Here is a 26706-nt window from a genome sequence, read left to right as displayed (position 1 = left end):
TCTCGCACACCCCGAGAGCTTCTGGTCAGCGGGGTGGTGGCACCGGGATCCTCATCTCTCCCAAGTGGTCATTCTCTCTTTCTCCCCTTACCCATCTGTCTATCGCCTCCTTTGAATTCCATGCAGTCACAGTTACCAGCCCTTTCAAGCTTAACATCCTTATCATTTATCGCCCTCCAGGTTCCCTCGGAGAGTTCATCAATGAGCTTGATGCCTTGATAAGCTCCTTTCCTGAGGACGGCTCACCTCTCACAGTTCTGGGCGACTTTAACCTCCCCACGTCTACCTTTGACTCATTCCTCTCTGCCTCCTTCTTTCCACTCCTCTCCTCTTTTGACCTCACCCTCTCACCTTCCCCCTACTCACAAGGCAGGCAATACGCTCGACCTCATCTTTACTAGATGCTGTTCTTCCACTAACCTCATTGCAACTCCCCTCCAAGTCTCCGACCACTACCTTGTATCCTTTTCCCTCTCGCTCTCATCCAACACTTCCCACACTGCCCCTACTCGGATGGTATCGCGCCGTCCCAACCTTCGCTCTCTCTCCCCGCTACTCTCTCCTCTTCCATCCTATCATCTCTTCCCTCTGCTCAAACCTTCTCCAACCTATCTCCTGATTCTGCCTCCTCAACCCTCCTCTCCTCCCTTTCTGCATCCTTTGACTCTCTATGTCCCCTATCCTCCAGGCCGGCTCGGTCCTCCCCTCCCGCTCCGTGGCTCGACGACTCATTGCGAGCTCACAGAACAGGGCTCCGGGCAGCCGAGCGGAAATGGAGGAAAACTCGCCTCCCTGCGGACCTGGCATCCTTTCACTCCCTCCTCTCTACATTTTCCTCTTCTGTCTCTGCTGCTAAAGCCACTTTCTACCACTCTAAATTCCAAGCATCTGCCTCTAACCCTAGGAAGCTCTTTGCCACCTTCTCCTCCCTCCTGAATCCTCCTCCCCCTCCCTCCCCCCTCCCTCTCTGCAGATGACTTCGTCAACCATTTTGAAAAGAAGGTCGACGACATCCGATCCTCGTTTGCTAAGTCAAACGACACCGCTGGTTCTGCTCACACTGCCCTACCCTGTGCTCTGACCTCTTTCTCCCCTCTCCCTCCAGATGAAATCTCGCGTCTTGTGACGGCCGGCCGCCCAACAACCTGCCCGCTTGACCCTATCCCCTCCTCTCTTCTCCAGACCATTTCCGGAGACCTTCTCCCTTACCTCACCTCGCTCATCAACTCATCCCTGACCGCTGGCTACGTCCCTTCCGTCTTCAAGAGAGCGAGAGTTGCACCCCTTCTGAAAAAACCTACACTCGATCCCTCCGATGTCAACAACTACAGACCAGTATCCCTTCTTTCTTTTCTCTCCAAAACTCTTGAACGTGCCGTCCTTGGCCAGCTCTCCCGCTATCTCTCTCAGAATGACCTTCTTGATCCAAATCAGTCAGGTTTCAAGACTAGTCATTCAACTGAGCCTGCTCTTCTCTGTATCACGGAGGCGCTCCGCACTGCTAAAGCTAACTCTCTCTCCTCTGCTCTCATCCTTCTAGACCTATCGGCTGCCTTCGATACTGTGAACCATCAGATCCTCCTCTCCACCCTCTCCGAGTTGGGCATCTCCGGCGCGGCCCACGCTTGGATTGCGTCCTACCTGACAGGTCGCTCCTACCAGGTGGCGTGGCGAGAATCTGTCTCCTCACCACGTGCTCTCACCACTGGTGTCCCCCAGGGCTCTGTTCTAGGCCCTCTCCTATTCTCGCTATACACCAAGTCACTTGGCTCTGTCATAACCTCACATGGTCTCTCCTATCATTGCTATGCAGACGACACACAATTAATCTTCTCCTTTCCCCCTTCTGATGACCAGGTGGCGAATCGCATCTCTGCATGTCTGGCAGACATATCAGTGTGGATGACGGATCACCACCTCAAGCTGAACCTCGGCAAGACGGAGCTGCTCTTCCTCCCGGGGAAGGACTGCCCGTTCCATGATCTCGCCATCACGGTTGACAACTCCATTGTGTCCTCCTCCCAGAGCGCTAAGAACCTTGGCGTGATCCTGGACAACACCCTGTCGTTCTCAACTAACATCAAGGCGGTGGCCCGTTCCTGTAGGTTCATGCTCTACAACATCCGCAGAGTACGACCCTGCCTCACACAGGAAGCGGCGCAGGTCCTAATCCAGGCACTTGTCATCTCCCGTCTGGATTACTGCAACTCGCTGTTGGCTGGGCTCCCTGCCTGTGCCATTAAACCCCTACAACTCATCCAGAACGCCGCAGCCCGTCTGGTGTTCAACCTTCCCAAGTTCTCTCACGTCACCCCGCTCCTCCGCTCTCTCCACTGGCTTCCAGTTGAAGCTCGCATCCGCTACAAGACCATGGTGCTTGCCTACGGAGCTGTGAGGGGAACGGCACCTCAGTACCTCCAGGCTCTGATCAGGCCCTACACCCAAACAAGGGCACTGCGTTCATCCACCTCTGGCCTGCTCGCCTCCCTACCACTGAGGAAGTACAGTTCCCGCTCAGCCCAGTCAAAACTGTTCGCTGCTCTGGCCCCCCAATGGTGGAACAGACTCCCTCACGACGCCAGGACAGCGGAGTCAATCACCACCTTCCGGAGACACCTGAAACCCCACCTCTTTAAGGAATACCTAGGATAGGATAAAGTAATCCTTCTCACCCCCACCCCCTTAAAATATTTAGATGCACTATTGTAAAGTGGCTGTTCCACTGGATGTCATAAGGTGAATGCACCAATTTGTAAGTCGCTCTGGATAAGAGCGTCTGCTAAATGACTTAAATGTTAAATCTTAAATGTTGGCTTACTGCATTCACATAACAGGCAGTCTCCTTGTGGAGTGTAGAGAGAGGCAAGTCGTTATTGTGTTGGACTATTAACTGTAAGGTTGCAAGTTTGGATCCCCCGAGCTGACAAGGTGAAAATCTGTCGTTCTGCCCCTGAACAAGGCAGTTAACCCACCGTTCCTAGGCCGTCATTGAAAATAAGAATGTGTTCTTAACTGACTTGCCTAGTTAAATAAAGGTATAAAAACTAAATAAATATATTTTTTAATCGGCGTCCAACAATAGCGATTTCCGATTGTTATGAAAACTTGAAAATCGGCCCTAATTAATCGGCCATTCCGATTAATCGGTCGACCTCTAATAGGTAGTCATTCAAAAATCATATTGAACACTACTATTGCACACAGAGTGAGGCCATACTTATAATGTGACTCATTACGCACATTTTACTGCTGAACTTATTTAGGCTTGCCATAACAAAGGAGTTGAATACATTTCAGATTTTCATTCATTTGTAAAAAATAAAAGAAATAATACCACTTTGACATTATGGGGTATTGTGTGTAGGCCAGTGGGGTATAGGCCAACCAAATCTTAATTGAATAAAACATGTATTCAGACTAACACAACAAAAAGTCAAGGGCTGTGAATACTTTCTCCAGGCACTGTATATGGGGATATTATATTCCACTAGTATGGGTGTCCTGACACAGAGGGTATTTGGTTTTAGCTATTCGGTTTGGTAGGTGGGGAACAGACGTGTATGGTAGGCTACGCATTTGGGCCGACTCAAGCCAAATCGGTTCTGCTACAATGTAATACTGAGCCAAAGAGTATTTTCTTAAAAACTATTTTATTATGTTTTGGTCACATGAATGCAGTCATCAATAATTACCCTCTGCACCTTTATTCAATAAATCCTGCACCTATTGGAATTTATCTTCCCTCCCCCATCTTGGCTGAGACACGGTACCCTCTGACAAAATCTTTCGTCAGATGTTTTAAGTGTAATTTTAGTCATCGTTGCAGCAGTGGATGCCAGTGGATGCCAAGGGAAGCCAGGCTTTCCCAAAACGTTGAACTTATTATTTATTTTAAACATTAAAATTGCTTTCGTCTCTTGTGTTTTATCATTTTCCGACAGCTCGCAAGTGTTTGAATGTATCTCACCCCAGAAAGCATCCGAGCGGGCAAAACACCGGCCCTTTGTCTCAGTATGTGTAACCCATGATTCTGATTCTGTCTGGACAAAGAAGGTACAGTATGACATTGTTACCGCTCGTAGTATTGAATTCAATAGTAAGTAAAGCCAGCGAGCATAAAAATATATAGAGTACCAGACAAAAGTTTGGACACACCTACTCACTCAAGGATATTTCTTTATTTTCACTATTTTCTACATCGTAGAATAATAATATTGAAGACATCAAAACTATGAAATAACACATATGGAATCATGTAGTAACCAAAAAACTGTTATACAAATCAAAATATATTTTAGATTCTTCGAAGTAGCCACCCTTTGCCTTGATGACAGCATTGCACACTGTTAGCATTATCTCAACCAGCTTCACCTGGAATGCTTTTTCCAACCGTCTCAAAGGAGTTCTCACATGTGCTGAGTACTTGTTGGCTGCTTTTCCTTCACTCTGCGGTCCAACTCATCCCAAACAATCTCAATTGGGTTGAGGTCGGGTAATTGTAGAGGCCAGGTCATCAATGCAGCACTCCATCACTCTCCTTCTTGGTCAAATAGCCCTTACCCAGCCTGGAGGTGTGATGGTTATTGTCCTGTTAAAAAATAAATGATAGTGGCACTAAGCGCAAACCAGATGGGATGGCGTATCGCTGCAGAATGCTGTGGTAGCCATGCTGGTTAAGTGTGCCTTGAATTCTAAATAAATCACAGACAGTGTCATAGGCAAAACACCCCCACACCATCACACTTCCTCCATGCTTGTCGGTGGGAACCACTCATGCAGAGATAATACGTTCACCTATTCTGTGTCTCAAATAACCATGGCGGTTAAAACCAAAAATCGCAAATTTGGACTCATCAGACCAAAACCCAGATTTCAACCAGTCTTATGTCCATTGCTCGTGTTTCTTGGCATAAGCAAGTCTCTTCATCTTATTGGTGTACTTTAGTAGTGGTCCTACAATTCGACCATGAAGGCCTGATTCACGCAGTCTCCCTCACTAGCTTTAAGCACCAGCTGTCAGAGCAGCTCACAGATTACTGCACCTGTACATAGCTCATCTATAATTTAGCCCAAACAACTACCCCTTCCCCTACTGTATTTATTTTTGCTCCTTTGCACCCCATTATTTGTACTTCTACTTTGCACATTCTTCCACTGCAAATCTACCATTCCAGTGTTTTACTTGCTATATTGTATTTACTTCGCCACCATGGCCTTTTTTTTTGCCTTTACCTCCCTTATCTCACCTCACTTGCTCACATCGTATATAGACTTATTTTTCTACTGTATTATTGACTGTATATTTGTTTTACTCCATGTGTAACTCTGTGTCGTTTTATGTGTCGAACTGCTTTGCTTTATCTTGGCCAGGTCGCAATTGTAAATGAGAACTTGTTCTCAACTTGCCTACCTGGTTAAATAAAGGTGAAATAAAAAATAAATACATTTCCCAGTTTTGATGTCTTCCCTGTTATTTTTCATTGTAGAAAGTTGTAAAAATAAAGAAAAACCCTGGAATGAGTATGTTTGTCCAAACTTTGGACTGGTACTGTAGGTCAACCTTACTGACTGAGTTATACCATTCAAGTGTCATCCCAGATTATACTTTTTGAAATAATGTATAATTTATGTGTACGTTGCCCATTACAACAACCTGAACCTCCTTGCCATCCAGGTGGGAGGATAAACCCACTTGAACACCACAGAGTACATGTACTATCTGCAAAAGTACAATGTAATTACTAGGTTTTATACCGGATTTATCTAGTTAAAATAAAGTGTATCTTGAAAGGTACTTACTTGCAATGAATGTGTACTTATAAAGGTACCTTACCATCCTAACAGCCTGGCCATTCATTTGAAAGCTTCTGGGAGAAGTAGTGCTTGCTAACAATAATGAACTAGCTGTTTACATTGAAAAGGAACTACTCGTAGGTGTGTTGACACAAGTAGATAACTAAGTCGCTAACATGCTGAGTGTGTCTCACGTAATACCATTTGATACCGTACGGATACCCTGAGAACAACGTTCAGGGAAGAGAAGACCATGGAGCCCAGCTAGCTAGCCATGTGCAAGATGTAGGTAGCTAGCTGGCTAACGTTATCTCTCATAGCATGGAAAGTATATTCTGTATATGTTAATTAACTAAGTTAGCTAGCTACCTAAATAAATATGTCTAAAAGCTAGCTAGCTAGGCTCCATGGTCTTCTCTTCCCTGAACCGTGTATCCGTACGGTATCAAACGTGAGACACACCCAGCATGTTAACGTTAGCTACTTGGTTATCTACTTGTCAACACACCTATGAGTAGTTCCTTTTCAATATAAACAGCTAGTTCATTATTGATAGCAAGGACCATTTCCCACAAGGCCATTTCCAACAAGCCCTACCAAAAACAGCAGCTAACTTTTGCTAGCTATGATTTAGGTAGTTGGCTAGCTAGCCAACACTAGGCTAGCTACCTGGTAAACGCTAGGTAGCTAACTACCTATGCTACATGTACCAGCCCACTTTTTTTAATCCAAAAAGCTCAACAAATTGCATGGAAAACCTACCTTATCTCTATTGTGTGGACGTTTTGTCTCCCTTACAACACAACACACTATGTTTCTTTCGCGGAAATGTCTTATGTCTGGATTTTGCACACAACCTTATTCTTGATCCCGGTTCTTTGCGCACTATCACTATGAGTCGGTGTTAACACAAATTGTGGGCACATTTGAGGTCCCCATTATTTTGAGTGTTTTGCTTAGATAGGCATATCTTAATGTGATGCTTAATTCTTAGGATAAATAAGTGCACCAATGGATCCCATCCAAATGTGAGAATGTTAATTTATACATTTATAAACCAATATTCAACCAAGTTTATAGGCTCAAAATGATGTTAACCCCTGTTTTTGCCCTTGCTCTTATAATTTATTTTTATTTATTTATCCATTATTTTACCAGGTAAATTGACTGAGAACACATTCTCATTTGCAGCAACAACCTGGGGAATAGTTACAGGAGAGAGGAGGGGATGAATGAGCCAATTGTAAACTGGGGATTATTAGGTGACCGTGATGGTTTGTGGGCCAGATTGGGAATTTAGCCAGGACACCGGGGTTAACACCCCTACTCTTACGATAAGTGCCATGGGATCTTTAATGACCTCAGAGAGTCAGGACACCCGTTTAACGTCCCATCCGAAAGACGGCACCATACACAGGGCAGTGTCCCCAATCCCTGCCCTGGGGTATTGGGATATTTTTTTAGACCAGAGGAAAGAGTGCCTCCTACTGGCCCTCCAACACCACTTCCAGCAGCATCTGGTCTCCCATCCAAGACCAACCCTGCTTAGCTTCAGAAGCAAGCCAGCAGTGGTATGCAGGGTGGTATGCTGCTGGCATATAAGCTTCCATGCATTTCAAACAAAAGCTGAACCTGGAAATCAGACTCCAGAGCCCTTTATAGGAGAATTGTGTCAATGAAGTGGTTTGTTTAAAATTGTCTTACAATTATAACATTACTTTGGCAGGCTGAAAAAAAATAGCTTTCAGATTGCTATTGGAAATTTGAACACATTTGTAATGGGCATGGTAACAAGCAATTTGTTGTTACACCTCTGTAATTACAGACTGCAATTACCACATGTTGTTAGTGCAATGTAACTATGTATTATTACAATTCATTACAATACTTGTTACAGTATAATTACATATGTAATAACACTGTAATAAGGACCACCTTATAATATGTGTTTTTTTTCTGCCTTGGCTTCTACAGTGATTTTACCAACGCACTGCTACTGCATCGCTGTAAATGTCTGAAATGGGACGTAAGCGTTAGATAAATGGTACCGTCCAACTTCATCATTGGAATTATAGTAGCCTGGTGCTATTTCTGTTTGCTCTGCACAATCACTAGAGAGCGCTGTCCCAGATGATTCCACTGTGAATCAAGGTTGCTGCTGTTCCCGGGTTTTATATTCTCACATCTCTACAATACTTCACAGTGAACATAATCCAGTAGTTTTGTATGCCGATATATTTTTCTGGCCGATGTTAGTTTTAGTTTTGGGGACAATTTTCATAATAGGGATATAATTCCTACCCTTTTTATTTGTGTATGTTTGTGTAATAGCCTAATATCAACCTATTTTAACCAATTAGTTTCTAAATCAAACGGAACATAGTGTCTACTTAAACACAGCGTTGTTTATGTTATATTTATCAGACCCCCAAATAAAAATGTAAAAGCTACTTTAGGGTCAAATTTAGAATGTGCAAAAGTGGCATAAGTGGCCAATGGGCTTCATCCGTGTCAACGCGAAGTGGCAGTGCTCTGTATTTTTCTTCTTGTGGCACGTAGACTGTCACTGCCAACCCTCTCCATACATTGTCCTCATCGTACTTTGGTTTCACCGGCGGGTGCGTGCCGGAATAAGGAGTTTAGATAACGCCGTGGCTCTTTCCCGAGCTGTCTTTTCGTTCTACATCACCGGTTACCTCAGACGGAAAAATTATTGGCAGTGGGATTTGTATCGCATATCCCTTTCATATAACCGTTTGATTATGAGGACAATATCAGATGTTACATTAACTGAAAACATTGTTATTATTTTTAATCTAAGAGTTAGGATTAAATCCAAATGAAAATCAAATACAACAAATGTAGAAAAATGTGGTTCTTTAAATATAGGTTTAGGCTATTTGATCACATCTAGGCTAATTATTTAGCCTTTCCATTCAATTAAACCATTCCCAAAAGTAGGCCTAGCCTTTATATTATTTGCTTGGTTGATAGCCATGATTGTTTAGGATATTTTCCCTTTTAATGAAAGGTTATTCAATTGCTCTCAATTGATGGTCATTTATGATATATGTTTAATGAGTAGGTTTTTGTGAGATTAATAACAAATTCATATCAAAAAGGGATTATTTATTTTCATTGTGAAAACCACAGACCTCACAGGTGACACTTTCACTTTTTTCACCGTTTCCTGTAAACAGGCTCAGAGAGGACCCTTGACATATTTGCTGCTTGATACAAATCTGTCACTTCAGAAAGAACATATGAGGACTGGAAGATGTGGCGTGCATAAGGATCTAAATAAAGGAAAGTTCTTTATTATTATGTAACATTTGAATTTCTTATAATTTGATTCCATTTTATTTTAACATGCACACTTTCGTAGAATTAGAAGAGAGATTTTTCAATAGCAGGCAATTCAATTTGACATGTGAAGAGTTCTCAACAAAGAAAACGACCAATAAGGAGCGTGCATGGTATGCATGGACGCTTAGAGCACGTGCGGACTGATATGACTCTGACAAGAATTGTCTAATTAAAGGTTGCTAAATTCTAATAATTCTAATGGTGCACCTCATTTCAGTGTATGTAACACAACAAGCAAGTATAGTGGAGAGAATCATTGCACAATCTAAACCGCTTTGAAATATATTTTCCATAACAACAAGTATTGTAAGCTATTTTCTGGCTGGTGTACAAAACCGAAAGTAACAAAAGCAAAAACGAAAGTTAAGAACGGGAAGCATAGAAATAGCCAACATAGAACAGATCTACCGCTTCTTAGACTTGCTTTCAATCAGTATGACAGACCTATAACTTACATTTCTATATGAATTTGGTTGGGTTGCCCAAAAAGTTACATGTTGGAGCTTTAAATGCATGAGGTTTGTTGTTGTAACTTGGCAAAGGGTATTACATTTACATTTAAGTCATTTAGCAGACGCTCTTATCCAGAATTTCTTGCATACAATGTAGGCCCGAGGAATGTGTAAAGTAACAAAATACCCCCAAAAAGTTTTAAATATAAGTGAGTTTCACCCCCCCAAAAAAAAAAAATCGTGATTGATAGGCTGACCAATACGTAAAATATGTTAATTGTGTAAATAGTTCTCTAAGAAAACAAATGGTCCAAACATGATGTCTCTAGCTTAATCCGATCAAAAGTTATAGGAGTTTTTACCCTTGTAGGATGGCCACAGGGTGACAAAATCAATAGAGACAGAAAATAATATGGTAAAAAGTCAGGAAAATTGCATCACTTCAGCTGTGCAAGAATGAAGGCTACTGGCTAACTGACAGGTTCACTTTCCTGTTGAACTCATCATCTTTAATCTCGAATCCGCAGGACATTAAACAATATAGAGGCAATATGGATATCGATTTGGAGACATGACATGAAGTATTTTCATATTTTAGTATACGTTTTTCGTATTCATTCCAAATTCTTGTTATTTTTCTCACAAAAACAAGCGTATCTCTGTGAAATGTCAACGAAGCACTGAGCATATACAAGCTTTTCATTTTCAAAGCCTTTTACATTTAATTCAGATCTTGTCATGCTAATTTTGTTTTTTGCGATGCGCGTAAATAACTTTGAAGAAGCAAGCACAAAATGTAAAATCCTCAAAAGTTGTTACAGAAACCACTGCTGTATCAACAGAGCTTGGTGCTTATTATCAGATGCATTAGGTTACGAAATCCGAATTGTTGGATATAATGCTAATGATATGTTAGAGAAAGACCCCACTGAATGATTATTGGTAAAAATGCATTTTATAACTTAAGGAAGTGACATTTCATCACCAAAACGTGTTTTCACCCACTCTGTGTGGATATCTCCCAATTACTTTAATATATTTTGGGAAGAAACTGTTGATTTCCAGTCCTTCAGGCAAAATTTCAACAAACTATAAAATGTTCATAAAACATCGTTGCATATAGGCTAATTGCTTTTATCCAGAATATTAGCAAACATTGCGCATGAATATCCTAACAATTTAGCGAATTCAATGTCATCATCTGCCTGTAGAATAGCCTAAATCCTTGTCAGAATATACGGAATAGGCTACCCAAAGTCCGTGCAAATGTGCAATGGATTTAAAATGGTTATGTCAAATATGGTAGCATATGTCTAATTTAATTAAATCCGTGAGTTTAACCAATGGGCATGGAAAGGGTTGTAGCTTATTACATGGATCCCCCAAAAGCTCCTCCCCTGACGCTTGCCATGAGTTGGGTGTTTAAAGAAGGCGATCATATAAGAGCCCTTGAACAATTCTTGAGCAGATCATAATCGTATAGTGTGCGTAAATCCGTAGGTGCAACTGAGAAGGCCAACGTTGGTTAGCAGAGGAGAACAGGGACGGCCACAGAGGACTCCTACCAGGGCGCAGTGGTGTAGCGTCTTGGTGGTTGCGATTGTAGGCTATTTTTGGATCCTTTCTGTAGTGTTTGCTATTTCAAAAATAATGCAGCTAGAGAATATTCTTCCCAGCGCATCAACCATCAACTTACCCAAGACGTTTTACAACCTCACATCATCAGATAGTGCAAATAATAGCCCGGGGCCATCGCAGATCGAATATCAAGTTGACCGGACAGAATCCGAACCAAGGAACTGTCCTAATAAATATTTGAGCGGAGTGGGGAACGCCATGATGGGTGAGGGAGAGGGCGACGCCTTCACTGGGACTAAAGCTACCCCAGACGGAAGAAAAGGCTCACCGATGGTCGGTGAGGATGACCTGTCCACTGGCCGGCGGTACAACATAGATGAACTTGGCTCTGACAGATATTTCATCTCGTCCTCTCAGACGAGCTCCGATATGGCAAACCCGTGTTCCCTCTTTCCATACGCAGGACAAACGGGACAGTGTACAGCGGGTCAAATGGATCCAGATATTCCTCCCTTCATTACGGATCGGTCTTGCCACCGACGGGGTTTTCGTCCTCGGTGTGCACTAGCCGGAGTCAGTTTGGCAGCAGCTACCAGTTCGGCCAGGGTCCAGGATGCCTGTACCCCTCCTATCCGGGAACGGGTTCATGTATTGGTTCCATGGCTCTCCCGGGGTCCACACCGGGAGCGAGGGCTCAAGTTTATCTCTGCAACCGTCCCCTGTGGCTCAAGTTTCACCGATTCCAGACCGAGATGATCATCACGAAACAGGGCAGGTGAGCAGAGGCATTGAAAACAAAATAGCTTAAACTTCATGACTACTGTTCAAACTTAAACGTCAAACGGCATCAAGATTCTGGTCTAATGCTTCTAAAAATGTTAGGCATAACCGTGTTCATTGAGCTCTCAACTAGCGTTGCACCTCACAGATTAGGGTGTCTTTGGGGGGATCATTTGTACTGTGAGGTATCAGTGGTTTATTACCACCATGTTCTGAATTTGGTGGGACACTACACTTTAAAATTCATGTTTTGATTATGGTTAGACTAATAAATATCCGACCTTCTCTGATGTTGCAATAGTTGTTTATATTTTGTTGTCATATTTTAATATTATTTACTTGTTTATTTATAAATAATAATTTAGGTTATACAAAGTTTTAAAGCCTTTTTATTTTATTTTTATGTGAGGAAAATAAAGTGGCAAGTATTAATTAGTGCATGCCATGACCTAACCTTACGAATCTTCAGAAATGCATTGAACCCCTCTTGTAATTTTTGTTTTGAGTGCACCCTTGACATTTTATTTGCAATAATTGTGCCATCAAATGTGTTCTTTTCTTTCAGGCGGATGTTTCCATTTCTCAGTTTCAACATCACTGGACTGAACTTGACCGCGCATTATAACGTGTTTGTTGAGGTTGTGTTGGCCGATCCAAATCACTGGCGATTTCAAGGAGGAAAGTGGGTTACTTGTGGGAAAGCAGACAACAACATGCAAGGTGTGACTAATATTAAATGCACCTTTAATGTACATATTTAGAGGCATATTTCGAAACTAAATAAGGCCTCTAGCCATATAGTCTACAGAAGCAGCACATCTACACTAACGGGGATTAAATTAAATTTAGATCGGGAACGTTTCGTTAGATATTTCCCTGCAATTTTACACCCAATCAACTGGCTATTTATGCTGTGTTCTTTGTTTTTGTTGGTTTATTAACCCCATTTGAAAAGAAAAATACAACCATTCAAACATTGTTAGATGATGGCATTCATATCAAGAGCACAACCTTACAACATGAACTCGTCCGTAATGTGCTTGGCCTGTTTTCAGGTTTCACGGAAAACAGATTCAATTATAATTCATTATCAGTAATGTGTAATTTTTTACATTTATTTTCATATAATGTAAAATCGCCTGCCAATGTTTTAATAATATTTGAATTGTAAACTTCAATCTTCCATTTGCATGTTTTTTGCAATTGAATCATTTTTAAATGTTATCCTAATAGCTCCACAGTTTCACATCTGATTGCTTTTAACGTTGAAATCCTGAGCACAGGATTCAATAATAGTTTGACTGCAAGTTACTTGGTAAATTGACACATTTGCTGTTGTTGTTTTTTAAATGTAAGAGAAGTTCAAGTTCAAGAAATGGAAAATATCTGTGCTATTCTTTCAATGTGTGTTTTGCATTTGTGCTGCATTGTACTTCATATGTTTATGTTTTATGTCCCACATCATTTACAGGTAACAAGATGTATGTTCATCCTGAATCCCCAAACACTGGCGCTCACTGGATGAGGCAAGAGATCTCCTTCGGCAAACTGAAGCTGACCAATAACAAAGGGGCAAACAACAATAACACACAGGTGAGGCCTACACCATCATTTAGCATTTTTTAATTACGACTCAATTGACTTGGGCTACTTTTAAAAAGCTGTCTTTGGTATTCTAGTAGGCATAAGAGATCACAAATGAGTCCAAAACCATCGTTTTCTTTTATTTTGAGAGTGCTATTGACAAGAGTCTCCAAAATGTAATTGGTGATGTGACAAATAACCAACCACAGAAACTGTTTCGAAAGCATTCCGCGAGAACCCCAAGCTCTAACTTTGAATTCACACTTTTTTTCTTGTAGATGATTGTCTTGCAGTCTCTTCATAAATACCAGCCTCGGCTCCACATCGTGGAGGTCACAGAAGAGGGAGTGGAGGACGTAGGCAGTGAGGCTAAGACGCAGACTTTTACCTTCCCGGAGAACCAGTTCATCGCAGTCACTGCCTACCAGAATACAGACGTAAGATACCCACTACTATCATCTTATCTACATAAGAAACATCTTATCTGCTTAAGATTTTTCTTAAGTTTCTATATTGACTGTGTCTATAAAATGTGTTTTTGTCAACACTGCCGACCATGGCTTGAACATGTATCTTCTCTCCTTTCCAGATCACACAACTTAAAATCGACCACAACCCCTTTGCTAAAGGCTTCAGAGACAACTATGACTCGTAAGTGACAATGACTTGCATGCTATTTTGCATGCGGTTTTGTCGCCATTTTTTTACTGCTCTGCTACTTTTAGTCTGTCAAGTGTGAACTTGTTTTTCTCTTGCAAATTACTCATCCTTGGACCTTTGTCTCTCTCTTCCACAGGATGTATACAGCCCCAGAGGGTGACAGACTGACTCCCTCTCCGACAGCCTCCCCTCGCTCTCACCAGATTGTGCCGGGTGCCCGCTATGCCATGCAGCCCTTCTTCCAGGACCAGTTTGTCAACAACCTGCCCCAGAACCGCTTCTACACCGGGGAGCGGGCTGTGCCCCAGACCAACAGTCTTCTCTCCCCCCAGGCCGAAGACGTCGGGGCCAGCTCGGCTCAGCGCTGGTTTGTCACCCCAGTCCAGCAGTCAGGCTCCAACAAGCTGGACCTGTCCTACGACCAGGACTACTCAGCCAGCAGTTTGCTGTCCTACGGCATTAAGCCCCTGCCCCTCCAAACCTCCCACGCCCTCAGCTACTACCCCGACTCGGCTTTCGCCTCAATGGCGGCCAGCTGGGGCACCAGAAGCACTTACCAGAGAAAGATGACCACAGGCCTGCCCTGGTCCCCTCGGCCCAGCCCCCCAGCCTTCACAGACGACCAACTGGCTGCTAGCAAAGACAAGCTGCCCGAGGAGAGCACCGCAGCCTCCACCTGGATCGAGCCCTCCCACTCGCTGAAATCTGTGGACTCTAACGATTCGGGCGTGTACTCCATGGTCTGCAAGAGACGCCGGATGTCACCTGGTGGGTCGAGCACAGAGAACTCGCCCACCATCAAGTGTGAGGACTTGACCACAGCGGAAGAGTTCAACAAAGACAACCCCAAAGGCATGGGCTACTATGCCTTCTACACAAGCCCCTAAAAAAGACTGTATTTATTCAAATCGTATAATTTGTTGTTTTTAATTCAGTGCTCCCCTTTACCTTTTAAACACCCTTTATTAACTTTTATCTAAAGGTGCCAAAGCTTCTTGCTCCCAAGCAAGCTGCACAAGCTCACCCCACAACCCCATACCTGAAAACACACATGCATTGTGACAAATTGTTGTTTTTAAAACATGTCCCCAGGTAATTTTATTTTTTACAAATGTGATTTTATTTAAGGTAATTTCGTTGTACAGTATTTGTGCACTTTAGTATGTGATGTATCTTGTACAAATTGTCTTCATGGAGGTGTTATGAAATGGGTAATAAAAACAATCTTTCATAAACAATCGTCCCACTTTGCAAATTGAGTCTTGAAATGACGTTGCCACAAGCAGCAGCGCATATATTTAGATGCAAGACTTCGCTCTCTTACATTCACACATTGTACATACGCAGATACAAAGGTTCACTACATGCTGCTCACAGTGTGGTAGCCAGGGTACGAAAACAGCAAAGAAGTTGAGCCTCACTCTTCTACACTCTTTTTTGTGGAAATAAATAAAAGTTTATTTGTCGCCTACACAGTTTAGCAGATGTTATAGCAACGGGTGCAGCAAAATGATTATGTTACTAGCTCCTAACAATGCTGCATAAAGTCAAACTGCACTAATAATCCCCCCCCCCCAAAATGTTTATAAGACGTTTTGGAACTAATCCAATTTAACAACCCAAATAGCACTGTAACAGTAATCCAAATGCAATCTATGTGTATATACACCATAAGAATTTAAACAAGATATAGTAAGAATGATGTGTGCATCAATAGATCTATTAGTGAGCTATGTAAAGAATATCATATAAATGAATATGCGGTGTGTATAAACAGCAAATAAAATGCAATGTATAGTAGTAATATTAGAATGAGCTATGTCGAGAATACAGTGTTTAAATAGACAGTACAAAACCCCATTGCGAAATGGATAGAATTGCAGGAAATTATCTTATGAACCAGAGTCCGGGAATATACTGTGTACAAAACATTAGGAACACCTTCCTAATATTTGAGTTGCACCCTCTTTTGCCCTCAAGAACAATCTCAATTCGTTGGGGCATGGACTCTACAGTGCCTTCGGAAAGTATTCAGACCCCTTCCAAACTTCTCTCATTTAAGAATGGCTTGATTTGGAAAGTCTCACACCTGTCTACATAGAGCAAAAACCATGTCCAGTCAATGGAAGTTACCACAGGTGCACACGAATCAAGTTGTAGAAGCATCTCAAATGATGATTAATGGAAACTGGATGCATCTGAGCTCAATTTAGAGTTTCATAGCAAAGGGTCTGAATACTTATGTAAATAAGGTATTTCTGTTTTTGAGTTTTAATACATTTGCAAAAAATCTCCAAAAACCTTTTTTTGCTTTGTCATTATGGGGCATTGTGTGTAGATTGCTGAGGATTTATTTTTTTAAAGTAAAATATTTTTAGATTAAGGCTGTAACGTAACAAAATGGAGTTTGAGTTGAGTTTGAAAAATACAGCAGCGTTGCAGTTCTTGACACACTCAAACTGGTGTGCCTGGCACCTACTACCTACCATATCCCGTTCAAAGGCACTGACATCTTTCGTCTTGCCCATTCACCCTTTGAACGGCACACATACACAATCCATGTCTCATTTATTTCAAGACTTAAAAATCCTTCTTTAACCTGTCTCCTCCCCTTCATATACACAGATTGAAGTGGATTTAACAAGTAACATGGGTTCACCTGGTCAGTTTATGTCGTGGAAAGAGTGGGTGTTCTGTACACTCAGTGTATACAGTGCATTCGGAAATTAATCAGACCCTTTGACTTTTTCCACATTTTGTTACGTTACAGCCTTATTCTAGAACTGATTAAATTGTTTATTTTTCTCATCAGTCTACACATAATACCCCATAGTGACAAATCCAAAATATATTTTATGAAAGTTTTTTATTTTTATTTTACCTTTATTTAACCAGGCAAGTCAGTTAAGAACACATTCTTATTTTCAATGACGGCCTGGGAACAGTGGGTTAACTGCCTGTTCAGGGGCTAGTATTCAGACTCTTTACTCAGTACGTTGTTGAAGCACCTTTGGTAGTGATTACAGCCTCAAGTCTTCTTGGGTATGACGCTACAAGCTTGGCATAGGTGTATTTGGAGAGTTTCTCCCATTCCTCTCTGCAGATCCTCTCAAGCTCTGTCAGGTTGGATGGGGAGCGTTGCTGTACAGCTATTTTCAGGTCTCGACAGAGATGTTTGATCGGGTTCAAGTTCGATCTCTGGCTGGGCCACTCAAGGACATTCAGAGGCTTGCCCCAAAGCCCCTCCTGTGTTGTCTTGGCTGTGTGCTTAGGGTTATTGTCCTGTTGGAAGGTGAACCTTCTCCCCAGTCTAAGGTCATGAGTGCTCTGGAGCATGTTTTCATCAAGTATCTCACTGTACTTTGCTCCTTTCATCTTTGCCTCAATCGTGACTAGTCTCCCGCAGCATGATGTTGAAACCAACGTGCCCCACCATAATGATGATGATGTTGCCAGGTTTCTTCCAGATGTGATGCTTGGCATCAAATAGTTAAATCCGGGCAGCCAGCTCTAGGAAGAGTCTTGGAGGTTCCAAACTTCTTCCATTTAAGAATGATGGAGGCCACTGTGTTCTTGGGGACCTTCAATGCTGCAGATATGTTTTGGTACCCTTCCCCAGATCTGTGCCTCAACACGATCCTGCCTCGGAGCTCTACGGAAAATTCCTTTGACCTCATGGATTGGTTTTGCTCTGACATGGACTGTCAACCGTGGGACCTTATAAAGACATTTGAATTTACCACAGGTGGATGGACTCAAGTTGTAGAAACATCTCAAGGAGGATCAATGGAAATAGCATGCATCTGAGCTCAATTTCGAGTCTCATAGCAAAGGGTCTGAATACTTATCTAAATAAGGTATTTCTGTTATTTATAAAAAATTTAAAAAATTGCTGAAGGAAAAAAACATTTATTAAAAATAAGGCTGTAACGTTACAAAATGTGGAAAAAGTAAAGGGTTTTGAATACATTCCGAAGGCACTGAATGTATTGACTGTGAATGGTATATAGACAGTATGGACAGTATGTGAATTATTGCTGAGCGATTAGTGCTTTTAGAAGTCGGTTCGGTTTCAGTTTGATTAGAAAAAAATGGTTATGGTTTTTGATTTTGTTTCGATAAAAAAAAATACTTTCAATACACTATGCATTATGTGGGTTAAATGCTGTAACAACACAGATTAAAACTATTAATACTAAGTAATATTAAGTCCCGTGATGGTGGCGACTACCCATTACTGCTTGTTACTTATTAACCATAATGTATTACTTTTATAAAATATTTCAGTTGTGTATATTCTCTGTTTTAGGCCTATTTGATGACTTTATTATTTCATTCAAAGTCATCATCTCATCTCTATAGAACTGCTGCCTATGCTGTCTGACAAACAACTATTTTAGTAGTTCTTCAAAGTAAATAAGGCATATTTTGATACATAACATCAGTGGCGACCCGTCATTCAGGGCAGGTAGAACAGAGCCCAACCTGTTTTGAGCCCCACATTTTGGTTCCAAAATTGCAAAGAAAACAAGGCTCAAGTTTTTGTGATGGACCTCATTCATCTACAAAGAACACGACCACATCCATATTATAGATAATCATTTACTGATAATTATTGTTATTAATATTAGCCCATTATTACTACAATCGGTGAGTTCATTCAATGCGACATGACATGTATGGTGGTGGTTGTGTAAGGCCTGGGTGTCAGCATCGCAATAGTTCACCACCATCAAACAACATACAAATCCAACAAAAACCAGACTGATAACTGTAGTATAATACGACTGTTCACTTCTGTCAAGAAGTCATTACAGGATATTGTTAGGCCTACAAGTATGATAGCTAATTTAAGCATATAACTGGACTCAGGGCCGGCCCTAGGCAAAAGCCACATAAGCGGAAGCTTAGGGCCCCCGGCTGCTATGGGGCCCCAAGCCCCCCCAAAAAAGGAACTCAGTCGGGTCTCAGCTTACTGTTGAGAGTTGGAATGGTAGAATCGAAGAGAGAGGGACAACTGGGCCCAAAATCTGTCTTCTCCAGCAGGTGGCATTTCTTTTGTTTTTTTATCGCTCACCAAGCGAAGAGTCTTTATATGGAGGTCAATGAGAAAGTCAAATTTTGTTAACAAAAAATGTAATGGCTTATTTGCAAATATATGTTTTGTAATGATTAGGTTGTTACAAGTGTATTGATATAAGTAGGACGTGACATCCCGGCAACTTTGAGAAAAAACATTATATCGGAGTTGTGCATGGTCGTAGTTACAACAGCCCAAATGTTCTAAACCCCATCTATTTCTACAATTGATGCCTTAAAATGTGATTTTAAACCTAAACCTAACCTTAACTACACTGAAAACATTGTGCTTAACCCTAACCTTAAACTACAATCAAAAGTTTTACAATATAGCCAATATTGACATTGTGGCTGTGATAACTAGTGGAAACCGCTGTTGTTCACACGTATCTGCCCTCTCATTGGCTCAACATTTTCTTTTCTTTTCATTGTTTGAGCAGCCACTAGAGTATCTTTTCAATATAATGGATAATCTATGATAGAATGCACAAGGTGCAATTTCAAAATTAGGTTGTGTATCAGCAGTTTTCCTCTTGTTATGTCAGTCACTGACAGTCACTCAATTAGCCCATGTCAAGCTATTTTTTTTAGATTGGTAAGTTGGTCTATCCAGCTATGCAAACTTGTACAACTCATGGCTGAATTACCAACCGGGTACGAAGGCCACGTGCCCAGGGGCTGTGACCTCCAGGAAATCCCTATTGATTTTGTTAGTCACTCTTACTCAGATATAATATTAACATGGCATAAGTAATGGGAACATATTTGAAATGTCTCTGCTCCATGGTGAAATGTGCAGAATTGCAGGTAACTTGCTTTAAAACCACAACATTTTCTCTATGCCCAATGGCAAAACATGAGGAATTGCAGGAAATTAACTTTAAAAAGTCAAAGTGTTCTCTCCACCGTCAAGAGGGGAACCACTAAAATGTATTGTCCGCGAGGTGGTGGCCCTCCAACCAAATCTTGCTTAGGGCCCCCAAAAGGCTAAGGCCGGCCCTGATTGGACTTAAAAGTCTATTTGGAAAAGATGGTGTTCTATTGTTAACATCTCAGCCACCTTTGGACAGCAACTCTGCTTCTTTCCTCATTATACTAACCTTCATATAAATTCACCATTAAACTGGTGTAAATCAGTGTAGATAATGAATAATATATGCCTTTTTGCAGAAATGTATACACTATATCCAATGTCCAAATGGTTGGTTGTAGTAAAGGGAGAAGTCATAACATTCGCATTGAGAACACTGATTTAAATAACCCGTATTCTAATTAATTCTGTTGTCAGACTCCTTGACAGAAAGTGAAGCGTCTGACTAACTCCAATTAACACCTCCTAACAAGCTAGAGTTCTGATTGTTCTGGCCTCTCAGGAAGGAAGCATGCAAGAAATAGACTCTTGGGGGATGGAGATTGGAACAAAAATCGACCTTGTTTGCTCTGTGTTTATGTCAGTGAATAAACGTATTCCGGAGCATCTGAAGCATCTGATAAGCTAGATGCTCTTGTTTGCTCTTGTGTATTGACCTCTGCCTATAACACCAGGCATGAGGTGTGGCCATACAGTCAACTATGTGTCTTGACATTTAGGCTTGTCAAGTGAACACCCAAGATATTTGCCTTGAAGGAAATTAGTCCTTTAAATGTAGCCTGTATAGATATTGGAGGGCAATGCAGCACAGGGCCACTAAGATCTCAAGGGACCCAGTAGCCTTGAGCCTATACACTAGAGGGCCACTTGCATTGGTGGTACTTGAGGACCTTTATAGCATATGGTCTGGTCATTTTCTCTTGCAGTTCATACTATACAGTAAAATCCTGCTTTGAATATGACACTTGTGACCCACCAATCCTGAAGAAGTTCATAGATATTTCCTAGACAAAACAAGAGAGAGCCATGGGAGCCGCTACAAGTCAGAACTCCGACAAGTCGATAGACTCTGGTTGCCGTTCACAACCATTCATGGCATGCACTTGAAACTCAGACATTGTTGAGTACAAGAGCTGGGTGCAGTGGGAGGAGAGCAGCAATAGGAAGTGGAGAATTTACTATTATTTTTCAACTGCCGATGTGCACATTGTTTACTTAGCTTCCCATAACAATATTGTTTTTATTCAGTATCAGTTAGGCTCTATATTAGCCATCTATTTCATCTACATTGAATTAACTGGCAATCTGTAATTTGAACAACTAGGCCTATTGTATTGGTATACGTCTGGGTATACAGGGACTTTGTAGGTGCCCTTCCCCATAGGCCTTTATTGGTCCCAGTGTTCTGTTTTCACATAAGAACCCAACTCAATCCCCAAAGAAAATGGAGTCACCATACATAACTACAGCAACAGAGATATGCACTTTGGGGCCGTATTAATTATGCACTGTGGGGCTGGGGCGAATGTGGTTCCGCCTTTAGATTATGCACTGTGTGGCTATTTTAATTACGAAGTATTTTGACTTGTTTTAGCTGTCAGTCAAACTATGCAAAAGTGAAACCGAAACTTTAAATTCGAGAATTAAGTTTAGGCATTCATTCCGAGTGGTTAAGGTAGGGGTTAAGGTTTGGAATAGGGTTAAAAATGATCATGTCAACATCATACTTTTAAAATCTTAGCTAGCAGTCATCATCATGAATCAAGTCAACAATCTACTGGCAAATCCTTTTTAATCCTTGTCATATGAAGATAAATAATGAAAAGTTATTATAGAGAAAATGTATCAGTGCTCAAAGTTAGAAATCACAAACTCAACAATGAGTTGAAGGAATCAGTGGCAAACTGTGAGTTCAAGATAACTGGGAACACGGGAAAAACTGGGAAAATAAGTTTTGAACGCCAGACTTTGATGACAAAGTTTGATAACAGAATTTGACCACAAAGGACTGCCGTGCCACCTTCCTGTCCAAAATGTCCAAAAATGTCCGAAAATGTCTTGTAAACTGCTGTATAAATTATGTTATATGCCAGGGAGATATGTACAGTTAAAGTTGGAAGTTTACATATACTTAGGTTGGAGTCATTAAAACCAGTATTTCAACCACTCTACAAATTTCTTGTTAACAAACTATAGTTTTGGCAAGTCGGTTAGGACATCTACTTTGTGCATGACACAAGTCATTTTTCCAAAATTTGTTTAAAGATTTTTTCTGTCACGGCAGTTGAAGGAACCGGACCAAGGCGTGGTGGGCGTACATATTCTTTTTATTTGGAAAATGCACCGAACAAAACAATAAACACCACAAGACAAACCGTGAAGCTACAGGCTATGTGCCAGCAACAAAAGTCAACTTCCCACAAAGACATGTGGAAAAAAAAGGGCTACCTAAATATGGTTCTCAATCAGAAACAACGATAGACAGCTGTCCCTGATTGAGAACCCTATCCGGCCAAAACATAGAAATACAAATAATAGAGTATAGAATACCCACCCCAACTCACACCCTGACCAAACCAAAATAGAGACATAAACAGGATCTCTAAGGTCAATGCGTGACAATTTCACTTATAATTCCAGTGGGTCAGAAGTTTACATAATCTAAGTTGACTGTGCATTTAAACAGCTTTAAAAATTCCAGAAAATTATGTCATAGCTTTAGAAGCTTCTGGCAACATTTGAGTCAACTGGAGGTGTACCTGTGGATGTATTTCAAGGCCTATCTTCAAACTCTGTGGCTCTTTGCTTGACATCATGGGAAAATCAAAAGAAATCAGCCAAGACCTCAGAAAAAAATTGTAGACCTCGACAAGTCTGGTTCATCCTCGGGAGCAATTTCCAAATTCTAGAAGGTACTACGTTCATATGTGGAAGGCTACCCAAAACTTTTGACCCAAGTTAAACAATTTAAAGGCAATGCTGCCAAATACTAATTGAGTGAATGTAAACTTCTGACCCACTGGTCAGATGAAATAAATAAAAGCTGAAATAAATCATTCTCTCGGTTATACTATTATTCTGATATTTCACACTCTTAAAATAAAGGGGTGATCCTAACTGACCTAAGACAGGGCATTTTTACCAGGATTAAATGTCAGGAATTATGAAAAGCTGAGTTGAAATGTATTTGGCAAAGGTGTATGTAAACTTCTGACGTCAACTGTATGTTGTATGTTGCGTAGTAAGCTGTTAGTAACCCATGTGCCTAACCCTAATAATTTGGTCTATAAGCTTATAATTTATTTTTGGGAAATGTAATCATCGAATATTGTAAGAGCTTTCATTGTCTGCTTATATGCCCCCTTTATTTGTCCTATGGTTCTGACATGTGGTACAGGGAGAACATTGTAAGAACGGCACATGTCCTGAATTCTGTTGCTGTAAATTTCAAATGTGCTAAACAAATAGTTATATTGACTAAGTCCGTTCTAGCTCGCTCATTAATGTCTTAATCGAAATTATGGATTGCCTCTTGTCTGCCTGTTGTCCCCTTACAGTGCCTTGCGAAAGTATTCCCCCCTTGGCATTTTTCCTTTTTTGTTACCTTACAACCTGGAATTTTTGGCGGTTTGTATTATTTGATTTACACAAAATGCTTACCACTTTGAAGATGCAAAATATTTTTTATTGTGAAACAAACAACTTAAGCGTGCTTAAGTGTGTATAAGTGTTCACCCCCCCAAAGTCAATACTTTGGTAGATCCACCTTTTGCAGCTATTACAGCTGCAAGTCTCTTGTCTCTATAAGTTTGGCACATTTTTGCCCATTCTTCAATGCAAATCTGCTCCAGCTCCTTCAAGTTGGATGGGTTTCGCTGGTGTACAGCAATCTTTAAGTCATACCACAGATTCTCAATTGGATTGAGGTCTGGGCTTTGACTAGGCCATTCCAAGAGATTTAAACTACCGAGTGTTGCTTTAGCAGTATACTTAGGGTCATTGTCCTGCTGGAAGGTGAACCTCCGTCCCAGTCTCAAATCTCTGGAAGACTGAAACAGATTTCCCTCAAGAATTTCCCTGTATTTCAAGAATTTCCAACATCTATCATTCCTTCAATTCTGACCATTTTCCCAGTCCCTGCCAATGAAAAACATCCCCACAGCATGATGGATGGTTTTCTCGGGGTGATGAGAGGTGTTGGGTTTGCGCCATACAGAGCGTTTTCCTGGATGGCCAAAAAGCTACATTTTAGTCTCATCTGACCAGAGTACTTTCTTCCATATGTTTGAGGAGTCTCCCACATGCCTTTTGGCAAACACCAAACATGCAATTTTTTTCTTTCAGCAATGTTTTTTTTTCTGGCCACTCTTCCGAAAAGCCCAGCTCTGTGGAGTGTACGGCTTAAAGTGGTCTTTTGGACAGACACTCCAATCTTTGCTGTGGAGCTTTGCAGTTCCTTCAGGGTTATCTTTGGTCTCTTTGTTGCCTCTCTGATTAATGCCCTCCTTGCCTGGTCTGGGAGTTTTGGTGGGCGGCCCTCTCTTGGTAGGTTTGTTGTGGTGCCATATTCTTTCCATTTTTTTAAATAATGGATTTAAAATGGTGCTCCGTGGGATGTTCAAAGTTTCTGATATTTTTTTATAACCAAACCCTGATCTGTACTTCTCTACAACTTTGTTTCGGACCTGTTTGGAGAGTTCCTTGGTCTTCATGGTGCCGCTTGCTTGGGGGTGCCCCTTGCTTAGTGGTGTTGCAGACTCTGGGGCCTTTCAGAACAGGTGTATATATACTGAGCTCATGTGACAGATCATGTGACACTTAGATTGCACACAGGTGGACTTTTTAAAAACTAATTCAGTGACTTCTGAAGGTAATTGGTTGGACCAGATCTTATTTAGGGCCTTCATATTAAAAGGGGTGAATACATATGCACGCACCACTTCTAAGTTTACATTTTCTTTTTTTGAAACAAGTCATTTTTTTTCATTTCACTTCACCAATTTGGACTATTTTGTGTATGTCCATTACATGAAATACAAATACAAATCAATTTAAATTACAGGTTGTAATGCAACAAAATAGGCAAAACACCAAGGAGGATGAATACTTTTGCAAGGCACTGTATGCCATAGTTTGAACATCTCAATTATCAGTATAAACCACATTTGTTTAAGCAAGTCAGCCATATCAGCTATGTTGTTTTAAAAGGCAGTAAATGTGGCTGAATGAACTGTTTCGCTGCCAGACAAGGCTCCGCTGATAGCCAGGTGTAGCGGTGGTAAGGTGTTGGGACTACTGTTAGGACTCTGCTGTGGGGACAGCTTTATGTAAGCCCTAACAGTTTGTGGGCAGCGTTTGTCACCGTTCTAGTGCAGTTAATGTATTGTTTTGTGTTGTGTTGTGTAGTGGCTTTGCTGGCACGCATCCCACAGTTATTTGATTTGTCCCACCAAGATTTACATGCTAAAATCGCCACCGCCTAGGAGTCATAATCCGTACGAGAACGTCATGTAAGAGCCATGAGAAAGGCCACAGTGGCCTCTGAGACAGAGATTCAAGGAGGGTTGACATCCTCAGACCAGAACCTGAGGCTGTTTCCTCACCTCTCCAGTCACACACTATCACTGCTCTCACTGGCTAAACGGGACCACAGGCAACAACATGTTTCTGGGTCAGGAGGATTCTAAAGCTCCCCTTCAGAAAGTAACCAAAGATACGCATTGGTGCATTGAGATAGTGGTGATTGTTTTAAAGATGTAAAGTAGACTGTGTCTCAATGGGACTTTTCCTGGTTAAATACAGGTTCAGTCAAATAAAACATTTATTATTTGTGATATTTCCTCTTTGATGTGTTGGATATTACGTCAGCCGATCTGTTAAGATCATTTAACGAAAAGTCGCAGCTCAACAGATCTGTAAAAAGATAAGACAAGCATTTGGTTAACAACATGGACCTAGAGTCACCATGACAAAGTATTGCTTTATTGGTACCAGTTTAATAAAACTTTCATGCAGTTCTCAGCATATTTCATGCCCCCCCCCAAAAAAATCTTGCAAGCAAGGGAAATGTATCTTTGACTTCTCTATTTTCAGGAACTGGTTCTTCACACATACATATACTGTACAAACACATACAATACATCCACCCTCAAAAACATACTTTTTCTCTTTTTACCTTTATTTAACTAGGCAAGTCAGTTAAAATGAACTTGTTATTTACAATGACAGCCTAGGAACAGTGGGTTAACTGCCTTGTTCAGGGGCAGAACAACACATTTTTAACTTGTCAGCTCGGTTATTCGATCTAGCAAGCTTTCGGTTACTGGCCCAACGCTCTAACCACTAGGCTACCTGTCACCCCATGAGCTCTGTGACACTTCCACATTCCTTTATAAGGGAGACCGGGGCTGGGTGTCACTTTTTACTCAGACGTTTTACTCTTCGGTGTTTTTCTCAGCGACAGTACATCTTACAAGACTATTTTCAACATGAATATAAAGACCAATGTCTTGGGGAGAAATGGTGACCGTTTTTATCAGTTTT

General features: G+C 41.3%; 1 pseudogene; it reads left to right on the top strand.

Annotated features, from left to right (window-relative positions):
• The first annotated feature begins 9041 nt into the window (after positions 1 to 9041).
• On the top strand, positions 9042 to 15451 carry LOC115128228 (eomesodermin-like; annotated as a pseudogene).
• Positions 15452 to 26706: the final 11255 nt, after the last annotated feature.

The sequence above is a fragment of the Oncorhynchus nerka genome, linkage group LG4 (assembly GCF_034236695.1).
Source record: "Oncorhynchus nerka isolate Pitt River linkage group LG4, Oner_Uvic_2.0, whole genome shotgun sequence".
Lineage (NCBI taxonomy): Eukaryota > Metazoa > Chordata > Actinopteri > Salmoniformes > Salmonidae > Oncorhynchus > Oncorhynchus nerka.
The sequence above is the reverse complement of the archived record's forward strand: the minus strand, read 5'-3'. Positions and strand labels throughout refer to the sequence as shown.